Source organism: Nelumbo lutea, chromosome 1 (genome assembly GCF_056320005.1).
Source record: "Nelumbo lutea isolate HS-2025 chromosome 1, American lotus-T2T, whole genome shotgun sequence".
Lineage (NCBI taxonomy): Eukaryota > Viridiplantae > Streptophyta > Magnoliopsida > Proteales > Nelumbonaceae > Nelumbo > Nelumbo lutea.
Genome location: NC_142684.1, coordinates 157,338,198 through 157,350,708, shown reverse-complemented (window position 1 = coordinate 157,350,708; position 12,511 = coordinate 157,338,198). Strand labels below are relative to the sequence as shown.

At 44.5% G+C, this 12,511-nt stretch overlaps 1 protein-coding gene across 10 annotated transcripts in view; it reads left to right on the top strand.

Annotated features, from left to right (window-relative positions):
* Nucleotides 1-12,511, top strand: part of LOC148878611 (putative triglyceride lipase) — a 198,070-nt gene that overhangs the window by 65,406 nt on the left and 120,153 nt on the right. The window lies entirely within an intron of this gene.

Genomic DNA, 12,511 nt, shown 5'->3' with positions numbered 1-12,511 from the left:
CGGGGATGCACTCTCACTGATGAAAACCAAGACTGCCGGTAGCCGATTTCAATCGTTGAGATTTGTTTTGCAAAATATATTTTATATGAGATATAAAAGTATATATATATATATATATATATAATGGTTTTAAAATGTTTGCAAGGAGGTTTTAATTCTCGGGATCCATATAAGTGGAGAGTGCAACACTGTTCCTTGCAGCCGAGGGAGAGGTCCTCTCTTGTTGGGCAGTGTATGATCATTATGGACTGAGAGATTAAGTGTAAGACTATTGAGGATAATACCTGATGGGCTAATCTTGCATCTACCCACAGTCCCTGGGTGTTACAAGGTGGCTTGGCCCAAGGACCACTTAGGGTATGTGTTGGGCCCATAGAGCCCATTTGATGGGTTTCAGGGGGTGCACTGTCCATAACAGTGTATTCGGCCAGGTCTTATGACAAAGGCTGGGCCGAACCCATTTGACTAATGTGTAGATCAATGCTTGGGTTCCACGTCATACAAGGAAGCCCAACTGGGCAGCAGTAAGGAAGGTTAAGTGAGTATATAAGCATAATGGGCCTAAAGCCCATTTCGAATTGGGCTATTTAATTAGTTAATTATGGGGGGAATTTTGAGATGGATTAGCTGATAGGATAGGGTGTTGATCCTATCCACTCAGAGAGTCCAGATCTGAATGTGATTCAGATCTAGAAACCTCCTAATGAGATTTGGAGAAAGCTGATATAATCTTCAGATAAGATAAAGGTTTATCCTTATCACCTAAAGAGAAAGCTGATCCAAATAGGATTTGGATAAGCAGCTCCTAATTGGATTAGGAGCTGATCTTTTAGGTTAACAAAAGGAGGGGGCGGCAACCTTTAGGAGACACATTCATATCCTCTTCAGTGCTGAAATCAAGAAGGAAGAATTCAGCATCCCTGTAGAATCCTTTCTTTCCGCCTAGTTTGCCAGTTCGATCTCTAGTTGTGGGAGAAGTCAAGATTCGATCTTGATATCAGTTCTTTGAGAAAGAATTGATAGGAAGCCGTGCTCACGTGCCATCCTGTTGTTTCATGCGAAGGACAAAATTCTTGGAGAAGAATATTGTTGATTCTGCTCCATCCTGCACTGCGCCATCTTCAGTGGGAGTAGTCTTTTGATCCTTCTTTGGGCGTGAACACATTCGTTGGGGAATATTATTTCTCCGTATCAGGTATAATCCTCTCCTACTCCTTTTTGGTTCAGATCTGGTTCAATTTATGGTTCAAGAATGATCATTGAAAATATGATTTTCTAAATAGGGAATGCGATTCCCAATTGAAGGGAGAGAAATTTTTTTTGAAATTCGCCCCTTATTCTGCAATCTTTGGGCGTACATACGATGGATCTCTCATTCCCTTCATAAGGGCATAGTCGTCATTGTACTGTTCTATTATTTTTAGTATAAATAATAAGTGAAGGGGGCGGCCAGAATATTGCTCTCTTTTCTTTTCAACTTCTCTTCTTCTCCTTCTCTCTTCCTTCTCTCTTCAAGAAACTACTTTTCTTTCATATTTTTTAATTCAACAGATTTCTACTTGGTATCAGAGCTTCGGCTAGGGTTTCTTGAAGTTTTCTCATGCAGCCTAGATCAACCGACTGCATGAAGTAGTAAAGGGTTGATCGATCTGCTATAGATTGCCCAGTTCTTGGATTTTTTGGTGCGATCTAGTCATCGAGAAGGTGATCTTTTGTTCGGCATCAAAATCAGGAAGAACTGGAGTACGAGGAAGAGTCCTAGAAAAGTTGAACTCTTTGTTTTTTATCTGATCTTGGGCGCCCAAATATTGTTAGTTTTCTTTTGATTTTCTAAAGAGGGCGGTTTGGTTTCTGGAATTTTCTAAGCCTCCCGGAGTGATCGATCCACTTTTCTGAAGAGGGTGGTTTGGAATATCGAGATGAAATCTACCGGTACTGTGGGATTGGGTGTTGGAGGTAGTTGTGATATTTTTCGGTTTGGGATCTTTATTACAGTAATACTTGATGGTACAAATTATTTGGAGTGGGCACAATCATCTAAGATGGTTAGTGCCCGTGGAAAATTAGGGTATCTCACTGGGAGGAGAAGAAACCTGATACAGACTCTTCCCGATGGGTGCAGGAGAATTACATGGCAATGTCCTGGCTGTGTAATTCTATGTTACCTCGTATTGCAAAAAAATTCCTATGGGCTAATATTGCTAAGGAGATTTGGGATGGAGTGACTGGAACCTACTCTTAGAAGCAAAATGAAACCAGAGCCTATCAGTTAAGAAATCATGTGATAAGTATGAAACAGGGAGAAAAATCTCTTGCTGTGTATTTCTCCATGCTGAAAACCCTATGGCAGGAAATAGATCACTTAGAAACTGTGGTATGGGAAAGCGTAAATGATGCAACAACTTCTCACAAAGTGGTAGAGAGGAATAGGGTTTTTGAGTTCTTGGCAGGGCTGAACCCTGAATTTGACATTGCTAGGCAGTATATTCTTTGTAGGGAGGGTGTGACATTCTCTCAGGCCTATGCGTTTGTCTTTGGAGAGGAGAGTAGGAGGAATGTTATGCTGAGATTGTTTGTGATTGACCAGTCGGCTATGGTTGGTACAACAAAACCTAAGCTGAATGGAGATAGGGGGAGTAGTGAGACTAGAAAGGAAGATAAGAAGAACTTGGTGTGTAATTATTGCAAGAAGCCTATGCATACTAAGGATAATTGTTGGAAGCTTCACCCAAATCTTATGCCTGCTCGGATAAGAAACAAGAAGGGAAATGCAAATTTAGCCACTGTAGGAGACTCTTCAACCCCTCTTTCCCAAACTGATTGGGAATCCATTGCAGTAGCAGCAGTGAGAACAGAATTGGAAAGGTTTGGACAGCTTATGAGTAAGAAAGATTCACATGGCTCTTTGTTGAGGGCCCGGGAATAGGACCTCGTCACGTGTCGGCCCACGGGGAAAACCTCCTGTTTTCCCTTGTTCCTTCCTGCTCGTGATGAACCTATCTTGGCACCTTCGGTGATTTGTCCAAGAGATCACCAACTCTCCTAACTCACTCTTGACTGAATAATTTGATATCTCATTCAATAATGGGGTCTCCTTAAATAGGAGATTACAAGAGTCCTAATCAAAGGGAGTCTCCTTATTGAATAGGGAGACTTCCAGTTTTATTTTGCTAAGGATAAGATAAGCTAATCCTAATCTGATAAGCTACTAACAAGATAAGATAAGCTAAGCTAATCCTAATCTGATAAGCTATTAACAAGATAAGAACAAGCAAAATGAGCTAATCTAATCTAGATAAGGCTGCTGTTGCCGAACTGGGTAGGATGAGCATCACTGAATCCTTGCTGCTGCTGGCGGTGGGCCCGGGGCCTGTTGCTGCCAGCGGCGATGGTACGTCTTCCCAAGGAAGGCGTCCATAACATTACTCCCCTCCTGGACTACGAGCTTGTCCTCAAGCTCGAAAGCTGGATATGTGGCTTGGAACTCTGCCAATGGGATCCATGTGGCTTCTGTTGGTGGTAGATCACACCATTCCACCAAGACTTCAAGGATTCCACGATTAAAACGAGAGCGGGTGACAGTTTTAGGCTGGGGGACCAGTTTGCCATCTTTCAAGGGTGGCAGGGAGGGAACTTGGTCCGGGGGCCCGTAAATGGTTTCAGCAAGGAGATGTGGTGACATCATGAATTCGGCTAGTCTCTGGCAATTCCAGCTGGTAGGCCACACTGCCAATCCGTCGCAGAACCTTGTAGGGCCTATAGTACTTAGGGGCTAGCTTCGGGGCAGCCTTGTGGCGTAAGAAGCGTTGCCGGTAGGGCTGGAGCTTCTACCAAACAAATTGTCCTGGATCGAACGACAGTTCCTGGTGGTGCTTATCATAGTGGAGCTTCATGCGGAGCTGGGCCTGCTGTAAGCGAATGCGGACGTCGGCGAGGACGTTGCGGTCCTGTAAGGAGTGATCGATTGCGTCCAAGCGAGTAGATCCAGGCTCGTAGGACAATAAGCGGGGAGGATCCCTGCCGTAAACGACGCGAAAGGGAGTCATGCTGAGGGAGGAATGGTAGGCTGTGTTGTAGCAGTACTCGGCCCAAGGAAGCCATTCCAACCACCGTCGAGGTTGATTGCCTACGAAACAGTGGAGATACATCTCGATAGTGCGGTTAACCACTTCCGTCTGACCGTCGGTTTGTGGCCGGTATGCTGATGAGTAGGCCAGGGTGGTGCCGTGTAGTCGAAATAACTCTTTCCAGAAGGCACTAGTGAAGACCGGGTCTCTATCGCTGACGATGGATTTCGGCAACCCATGTAAGCGAAAGATATGTGTAAAGAAGGCGAGGGAAACCGAAGTGGCACTGTACGGGTGTGATAGAGGAATGAAGTGCGCGTATTTAGAGAAGCGGTCGACTACCACAAAGAGAACTGATTTGCCCCCTACCTTGGGAAGTCCCTCAATGAAGTCCATGGAGATGTCGGCCCAGATCTGCGATGGGATGGAAAGGGGCTGAAGGAGGCCTGTCGGGTGTAGGTTTTCCCATTTGTGTTGTTGGCATGTGGAACAATTCTGGACAAAATCTCGAATAGAAGTCTTCATACCTCGCCAATGGAAATCAGTCCGGACGCGGTGTAGTGTTTTTTGAATGCCCTCGTGGGTGGAGTTATGGATGCTGGTGATGATGGTGGGAATCAACGGGCAATCTGCTGGAAGATGGACTCGTCCCTTATATAGTACCAACCCGTCGTGAAGTGACCAATCGGGGTCGGTCGTGCCGGTCTGGATCTTCTGCAGTAAGAGCGACCATTCTGGGGACTGTGTTGCTGCCTTCTTAATGTCGTCAAAGAGAGAGATCCGAGGTTGGGAAATGCTACATAGAACCATCACGTCTTCTTCTCGCCTAGACAAGGCATCAGCTGCGCGATTAGAGGATCCTGCCTTATATTCCACCCGGAAGTCAAATCCGAGCAGTTTGCTAACCCAATGCTGCTGAGGGGAAATGGTGAGATGCTGCTCTAACAGGTATTTGAGGCTGTAATGATCAGTGTTGACGATGAACGACCGCCCCCACAAATACGACCTCTAGTGCTGGATGGCTCGGGCAAGGCCGATTAGTTCGCGCTCATAGGCCGGAAGCTTCAGATGCCGGTCAGCCAATCTGCGGCTGAAGAAAGCGATCGGGTGCCCTTGTTGCTGTAGTACGACCCCGATACCCACTCCGGAAGCATCGCACTCGACTGTAAATTCGAGGGCGAAATTAGGTAATTGTAGGACAGGGGTTGAAGATAGTGCATTTCGCTGTGACAGAAAAGCTTCATTAGCTGCGTCGTCCCACCGGAAAGAGTTTCTCTTCAACAGGTTGGTTAACGAGGCTGCCAACACTCCATAGTTCTGTACAAATTTGCGGTAGTAACCCGTTAAACCGAGGAACCCGCGTAAGGCCTTGGCGGATTGAGGTTTGGGCCATTCTGTTATAGCCTGAATCTTGGAACTATCAACTGTTACACCCTGCCCATGGATGATGTGGCCGAGGTAAAGAACCTGTCGCTCCCAGCACTTGGACCGTTTTAGGAATAAGCTGTGTTGGCGTAGGAGTACGAAAACGGTCCTCAGATGGTGGACATGCTCTACTCATGATTTGCTGTAAACAAGGATATCATCAAAGAAAACTAAAACAAATTTGCACCGATGGGGCTGGAATACCTCGTTCATTAGTGACTGAAATGTAGATGGTGCATTGGAGAGTCCGAATGGCATGACTAAAAATTCGAAGTGGCCATGGTGGGTGCGAAAAGCAGTTTTCTTCACGTGACCGGGAGCCATGCGAACTTGGAAATATCCGGACCTGAGGTCTAACTTAGAGAAATACTGGGCACCATGCAACTCGTCCAGCAATTCGTCAACAACGGGAATAGGGAACTTATCTTTGATCGTCCAGTCATTGAGTTCTCTATAGTCAACACATAACCTCCACGTTCCATCCTGCTTCGCCACCAACAGAACCGGCGAAGAGAAGGGGGAGTGACTTTTGCGTATGATCCCTTGGTTCGGCATCGCTGTACATTGTTTTTCTATCTCATCCTTCTGTAAGTGAGGGTAGCGATAAGGCCTGACAACGACTGGTGTTGAACCTGCCACCAAAGGAATACGATGGTCGCAAGCTCGGGAAGGGGGAAGGCCCTTCGGTTCTTGGAACAGATCTGAAAACTCGGCGAGATGTTTTTGCATGGCTACCGGTTCTGTCTGGAGTGCATGAACCTGCGGTGTCTTTTCTTTAACCCTGCAATCGTGCCATGAAACTTGCTTGCCATTCGGGTGGAAGGTCATGGTGAGTGCGCTGAAGTCCCACAAAATCGGGCCTAGGGTAATTAACCATTTGACCCCAAGAACAATATCGAACCCATCCAATGAGAGTACAAATAAATCAACAAGAATTAGTTCAGACTTGACCTGTACTGGGACGTCCTTACAAATCCCTGGACTGTGAACTTTTTCACCATTAGCCACGGCTACCTGTAGTCGCGGTCGGAGTTCCATTGGTAGTTTTAACTGCAGGGCTGCATGTTCACTTATGAAGTTGTGTGTGCTCCCTGAATCGACGAGAATGCGCACCGGCTGACCTGCGATCTGTGCCTGTAACTGCATGGTCTGAGAGGTTTTAATTCCGGTGATCGCATGGAGAGAGATCTCTGGTTCGAATGTGACGGGTTCCCCTTCCTCCTCCTCTTGCTCATCTTCGAGAAGGCCAAAAAGCCTCTTGCATCTATGTCCTGCCGAGTAGAGGTCATCATAGTTGAAACATTGACCTCTCGCTCGGCGCTCTGCCATTTCTGCCCTGGTCAAGCGCTTGATGGGAGGAGTGACCATGTTACTGCCTGTATTTGTCACTGCTCTAGAGGTGGTGGTCGTGGGAGGCTTCATTTCCCGGCTGGGTGCAGAAGAGGGGGTCATTTCTGCTGGTCTTGGGGGCACCCACGAGTTCGGTGGACGACCCACATTAAAAATTCCGCGGCTGAGCTGCAGCTTGCGCTCAAATGCGCGGGCTAAGTTCATGGCTGTGACCAAATTTGGGGGATTCTGCATCTCGACATTCACTCGCAGGGGTTCTGCTAACCCTGCTGTGAACATATCGACTTGCTGGTCAGGTCGCACGGAGGATGCTCTCGCGAGGAGGGTTTGGAACTGTCGCTGGTATTCAGCAACTATTTCGGTCTGTTTAAGGTTAATTAGCTCGCTCAGTGGGTTGCTGGTCAATGGGGGTCCGAACCGAAGAAGGCAATAGGATTTAAACTAGGGCCAACTGAGCCCGGGTTCTTCTTGCTCTAACCGATAAAACCAAAGTTGTGCTTCTTCTGTTAAATGAAAGGCGGCTAGGCTTACCTTGTCCTGGTCATTTCTCCGTTGATTTCGGAAGAACTGCTCGCAGCGATACAGCCAGCCTAGGGGGTCTCCGTTGCCGTTGTACGATGGGAACTCCAGCCTGCTGTACTTGGGGATGATGGTTGCTCCATGGCCGACGGACTACTGTTCGCCGGAAGACTCTGGCAGATCTGGCCGGCGGTCGTTAGCTGTTGTCCCTCCTTCAGAGTTCCTTTCCTTCCTGGAAAGAAACATCTCCATTAGTCGTCGCAGTTCTCGCACTTCACCTTTGATCTCATGAACTTCGGAGCTGGTCTCCACGAGTTGGTGCTCGAGGTCGTCGACCCTGGAAGGTAGCTGCTCCAGATCTCCCATGACGCCTTGCTCTGATACCAAGTTGTTGAGGGCCCAGAATAGGACCTCGTCACGGGTCGGTCCACGGGGAAAACCTCTTGTTTTCCCTTGTTCCTTCCTGCTCGTGATGAATCTATCTTGGCACCTTCGGTGATTTGTCCAAGAGATCACCAACTCTCCTAACTCACTCTTGACTGAATAATTTGATATCTCATTCAATAATGGGGTCTCCTTAAATAGGAGATTACAAGAGTCCTAATCAAAGGGAGTCTCCTTATTGAATAGGGGGACTTCCTGTTTTATCTTGCTAAGGATAAGATAAGCTAATCCTAATATGATAAGCTACTAACAAGATAAGATAAGCTAAGCTAATCCTAATCTGATAAGCTATTAACAACCTACTGTAGGATCTGGACTTCATAACAACCTACTGTTATGAAGTCCCTAGACTTCATAACAACCTACTGTCTGTTAGTTCATAACAACCTACTGTCTGTTAGTTCTTTGACAAATAATTTGAATTGTTCTATGACCTTTCTTCCTGGTAATTGTATTTTGTAGGATCTGGAGTCTAAGAAGATGATTGGGAGTGGTCATGAGGTGAATGGAGTCTACCTTCTGGATGAGATTCCGAGGCATCAGGGCCATCGTGTTAGTAGCAACAATAGTAGTGGATCAAATTCAGTGAACCAGATTATGCTTTGGCACAATCGCTTTGGACATCTTTCTTTTATTTCTTTGAAATGCCTTTTCCCAAATTTGTTTGTCTGTTCAGTTATCTACTTTGGAGTGTGAGAGTTGTCAGTTAGGAAAGCATTGTAGACAGTTGGTGTGTTCGGAAGCGTATTGTTAAGCACTTCCGAACACTAATGTAATATTTATAAAATTTTTTCAGTTGTCAAACAATGACAAACACAGTAAAATGATAAGAATGGGTCGTATCCATAGGGAGGCGAGAGAAAAATTAATACGTACTCAAATCCGGACAAGAGAACACAGGATGGATGTGCAGAAATATAAGAATTAATTAATTAAATTGAAAAAGATATAGAATTCGAACAGAAATAAATTAACAAAAGAAACGAAATAAAAATCTGTAATCCGATCAGAGGTTGCAATCTCTGGATCTCTCCTTTGACCCTCGAACTTCTCGAGCTAGGCCTTCCGTCCTACCTGGCCGAATTGCAGATCTACAGAAAATAAAACGAAGATCAAACGGAATGAAAATAAATTGCAGAAAGTAAATAACAAAACGGGAATTGAAAGAATAGAAATTAAAACTAAATAATGTAAAAGTGGTTGGGATCCTATTCCTGAGGTGGCAGTAGTGGTGTTGGCGAACTACAAGTAGGAACCCCTCCTCTTGCCTGGGCATCCTCCTCTTCCTCTACCCTTGAACTTCTCAAGATCAGCCTTCCGTCTTACATGGGGGTAGAATCCAACCCTTTCTCCAGAGCTCTTGGGTCATTTTTATAGAAAAGGGTGGATACAATTGGGATTAGAGAGAAAGAAGAGGGCGGCAACTGGGTTTTAGCAAAGATATGGGCGCCCTAGGGTTTCTAATGGAGGGTTAGAATGGTTTTGGGGTGTTCCTAAGGCTGAGAATAGAAGGAGAGGGCGCCCAATATTATGTAGGGCTGAGATTTGGGCACCTAGAAATAGATGGTGGAGATTGAGGCGCCTAGGGCTGAAAGGTGGAGATTAAAAGAGGTGGGTGGCGCCCTAGAGTGGATGGCTGAGATAGAAGATGGAACGAAGGGCTGAGATCTAGTGGTTAGGGGCTGAATGATGAGGATTAGCAGTTAGGTGGCGCCCTATGGTTTAAAAGCTACAAAAAGAGTGACTTAGAATGAGTGGCGGAAATTAGAAGGAGTGGTCCGGAGATTAAACAGCTGGGGGCGGCTAGGGTTTGCTAAGGGGGAAAAGAATAGGTTAAAAGGCGCCCTTGGGTTTGTTAAGGAGAGGGAAGCATGCTAATACAATAGGAGGGGCGCCATTCTGGGTTTAGCAAATAGGAGGCGCCCTCCTGTTCTTAGTTTTTCACAAAAACACCCCCTCTCTCAGTTGGACTTCACACCAGCTTCCCAAAAACTACATTTCAGCCATGTAACTTCCCCAGTTTTCTAGAGAATTTGCATGGAGACCCTCAGAGTTTAGAACATTGAATTTAACTCGGAAAAGGGCATACTTTGACTATTCTAAGGCCGAAAATACCCCTGAAATGATGCCCTCAAGGCATCAAAATGCAGAGTTATGAACAGTCTTTTAAACCAAGTAATAAAAGAAGTACTTTTGCTTTTAATATTGTTCACACTAATGTATGGCGGCCATATCATATCCCTTCAATGGGAGGATACCGTTACTTTCTTTTGTTTGTGGATGATTATACATGATATTATTGGAAACCTTTGCACCAGTAGCTAAGATGAGTTCAATTCGTATCATTTTCTCAAATCATGAGAATCTGAAGCTAGAATCCTATACAGATGCAGACTGGGCAGGATGCTTAGATGACAGGAGGTCTACATTAGGAGTTTGCACCTTTGTAGGTGGAAACTTGATCTCTTGGAAGAGTAAGAAGCAAGCGGTTGTGGCAAGGTCAAGTGCAGAGGCTGAGTATAGATCCATGGCTCATGGTGTCTTAGAACTTCTTTGGTTAGATTTCTTTTGAGTGAGATTGGGGTGAAAGCAGAGGAACTTATGATGCTGTACTGTGACAATCAGGCTGCAATCAATATTGCCCATAATCCAATTCAGCATGACAGGACAAAACATATTGAAGTTGATGGATGCTTTATAAGAGAAAGGATAACAACCGGAGAAGTCTGTCTGCCTTATGTCTCTTCAGAGTTGCAGCTAGCTGATGTTCTCACTAAAGGGTGGCAAAGAACAAGCTTGAACATGATCTACACAAGTTGGGAATGTGTGATATTTACTCCCAACTTGAGGGAGAGTGTTGAAGATTAATCTGTTTTATGGTGGTTTTCTGAGTAGATGTTTTATGTTAGTTGTTAGATAGGAGGTGGGGACCACAGTAGTTATGTGAGTCCAAATTTTATTATGTTTTTGAGTGTTATATTTGCTGTTTTATGTTTTTTCCGCCTTATAAGGGCATAGTTGTCTTTGTATTGCTCTATTATTTTTAGTATAAATAATAAATGAAGGGGGGCAGCCAGATTATTGCTCTCTTTTCTTTTCAACTTCTCTTCTTCTCCTTTTCTCTTCAAGAAACTACTTTTCTTTCATATTTTTTATTTCAGCAGATTTCTACTGTCCTTAACTTCTCTCTCTCCTTATGTGTGTGTATTAAATATGTCACATTTGTAGAAATATTCTCTAAAGCTGTTGCATAATTTTTTATTTGTTGTCTAGTGCGGTAAGTGGATGAGTTCTTACTAGTCAAGAGGTTTTTTGCCCGTATCTGAAAGATACCTGTGTTTTAATGGGCAATTCAAAGATATTTTAATTCCAAATGTGTAGCAAATTCTTTTACTTGGTGTTGTGAGTTTGAAAATGAGAAACATGGCTATATCGAAATTAAAGATAAACAAAATTTGGGAAGGCTTGTAAGTGATCCTTTTAATATAGTTGCAGCCCTACATTTTGATTGAAAGAATGGTAGGATCCATCTAATGGACGCCATAAAGGTTGCGGAATGGGTGGGCGAATTTCAAAAATTTTCCTACCTTCTCCCAACTGGGAATCATATTCCCTAAATTTAGAATACAATATTCAAGGATCCTACTTGAACCATAATCAAACCAGATCTGTACCAAAAGATAAATGGGAGGAATATAACTGATCCAGAGAAGCAATATCTCCCAAAGTTGGTGTTCACGCCCAAAGAATGCTCCAAGATCCGTTCCTACTAAAGATGACACAGCTGTGGATGGAACAGAACCAGCAGGGTGCGTCCTACACACTGGATCCTTCACAAGAATCCTCTGGAAACACTAAACACTGAATCCTTTTAGTCTTTGTTGCAAGAATAATGTCAAGAACAGATTTCTTGACTTTCTTTTTCTGCAAAGATCTAATCTTGCAAAAACAGATGGCTGCGGCAGGAGGAGAACTCTAAAGGCGAAAAGGCTGAACTGCCTTTTTTTTTCTTTTTCTGGAGTATGAATGAGATCCTATCTCAATTCGCAGGAGATATCCTATATCTCTTCAAGGTGCTTCGAAATCTGATATTTCTCTTTCTTGGTTAGGGTTTCTCCTCCTTTCTTCTTGATTAAGAAACCTCCTAATTAGGAGTTATCCCAATCCAAATCAGTATTTGGATAGGGGATGATCTTAATCCTATCTGCAGATAAAGTTAGCTTACTCCTGATCTTATTAGGAGGTTACCAGATTCAAATCTAATTTGAATTTGGTCTCCAAGAGTGGATAAGGCTAAAGGCCCAATCCTTTTACTAACATTAATCTCAGATTCGCCCCAAGGATGGGTGATCATATCAGCCCACCTCGAAATGGGCTTCTGGCCCATTAAGTGTTCAGTGTCTAATTACTTTCCAATCTGCTGCCCAGTTGGGCTTCTTTGTACGGCGTGGGACCCAAGCATTGATCTACACACCAGCCACATGGGTTCGGCCCTGCCTTTGATACAAGGCCCAGCCGAATTCACTGAAAAACTCAATGAACCCCTTGAGTCCATCATATGGACCCTATGGGCCCAACACTTACATTAAGTGGTCCCTGGGCCAAGCCATCTTATAAAAACCCAGGGACTGTGGGTAGGTGCAAGATTAGTCCATCAGGTATTATCCTCAATGGTCTTACACTTAACCTCTCAGCCCTTAATGATC